Source organism: Centropristis striata, chromosome 19, assembly GCF_030273125.1.
Source record: "Centropristis striata isolate RG_2023a ecotype Rhode Island chromosome 19, C.striata_1.0, whole genome shotgun sequence".
Lineage (NCBI taxonomy): Eukaryota > Metazoa > Chordata > Actinopteri > Perciformes > Serranidae > Centropristis > Centropristis striata.
Window position 1 is genome coordinate 34640576 of NC_081535.1, and position 1805 is coordinate 34642380.

A 1805-nucleotide genomic window follows, 5' to 3' on the forward strand; every position below is an offset into this window, starting at 1 on the left:
TTTCTCGCTGAAAGAAACACATTTCCATGTTAAGCTGCATGAAATGTTCTCTGTTTCTCCAGCAGATCAACCTCCACGTCTTGTTCCTGTATCTGACAGCGATCCGTTTCTTTAATAGGACAGCTGAGGTCAGAGACAGATACATTTCCCTCCGAGGTCACGCCACATCGTTTTTATCCATTACGCTGATGTCAGCGGCGGTTCTAGTCCAACATGTCTCAGTGGGAGAGATATCTCCACCGCTTAGTCCTTAATTTATGAACTCTGTGGAGGAGGACTGTTGGAGCGTAAACACACGATGTGTTGAAGGTGAGGAAATCCCAACACTGGAGCTCCGGGGGAAGAGACGGGAGCGTGGGAAAGAGAGGAGGAAGGGAAAGAGAGAAGGAAGGGAAGGAGAGAAGGAGTCCCACAGCAGAGTCAGCAGGGAGGGAGGGAGAACACCTGCTGGAGGTGAGGAGCTCACAGAGCCAACACCTCATACTGAGAGTCTGAGAAACAAGCATCATGAGGGGGAAAGAAAACAAATCCACCTCTCCCACGAGTCTTTTTACTCCAAATACATACAGGGAACAGAATAAAAACACATGTGGACACAAAACATGAACACCTCTATTAGATCTGAGTGTTAGCGCTCGCCTGTTTCCCCTGGAAACATCTGGAAACATCTGGTTAAACCATCTGACCGGCTGTGTGTAAGGCTCCGTTTACATGATGACGGTCTGAACAGAAGACGCAAAAGTGGCGTCTCGTCTTCACTTTTTATTCCTGGTTTAGACGAGCGTTTTCAGGAGGAAATCTGCTGATACGGTGATCTAAAGTGTGTGAATGTGATTGTATGCAGCCAGGCGGCATCACTTAAAGCCATAAGAGCATCTTTGGGCATGCAGAAGTTTTCACGCCACACATTTTCATCAGCTACTCCTTCCACAAAGTTCTCCTCCATCACTAGATCTCCCAGGTCTCGTTCACAGCCGTCTGGCTGGTTTTTGGCCATTTTGCATCTTTTTGTGGTCAATTTGTGTCTTTCTTTGGTTATTTTGCATCTTTTTTGGTCATTTAGTGTCTTTTTTGGTCATTTTGTGTCTCTTTTTTTGCTTATTTTGCGTCTTTCTGTGGTCAATTTTTGTCTTTGGCCATTTTGTGTATTTTTTTTGTCATTTTGTGTCTTTTTCCGTTATTTTTTATGTCTTTTTTTGGCTATTTTGCATCTTTTTTTTTGTCCATTTGTGTCTTTTTTGTCAATTTGTGTCTTTTTGTGGTCAATTTGTGTCTTTTTTTGTCAATTTGTGTCTTTTTTTGTCATTTTGTGTCTTTTTTTGTCCATTACTCCTCCTTCCACAAAGTTCTCCACCATCACTAGATCTCCCAGGTCTCGTTCACAGCCGTCTGGCTCCTCCCACCAATCGCTGCATCCAGAATGTGACGGAGGTAATTCCAGATCCTTCTCTGTTCACTAATACTATCTGTACATATCCTGGACATTTGGTGGAAAGACTCCTGTAAGTTTATTAGAGCTGCCAGAGCAGCTTGAAGGTCCCACCATGGAAATAATCCCACGTTTCTTTATTTCCTGTCCTGGAGCATGTATGTGACGTAAACACATACGTGACGTGAGCAGATCAGATCAGAGTTTTGTGTCTTGTCAGTGTAGACGACACGCTACGGAGGAGAGGATTACACTTTTACACTTTGGAGGGTGGTTTCAGATTTTTTCGTTTTTAAGCCCCAAAAACGCCGTCACCGTCTAAACGAAAGGCACTTCCCATAAAATATTTTGTCGTTTTTCAAGCGTCCTGGTGTAA

At 43.8% G+C, this 1805-nt stretch overlaps 1 long non-coding RNA gene across 1 annotated transcript; it reads left to right on the forward strand.

The window, feature by feature from the left end:
- The first annotated feature begins 640 nt into the window (after window positions 1-640).
- On the forward strand, window positions 641-1574 carry LOC131992820 (uncharacterized). Its single transcript, XR_009396252.1, has 2 exons — window positions 641-961; window positions 1373-1574. It is a non-coding gene; the product is annotated as an uncharacterized LOC131992820 (long non-coding RNA).
- The last annotated feature ends 231 nt before the right edge of the window (window positions 1575-1805 follow it).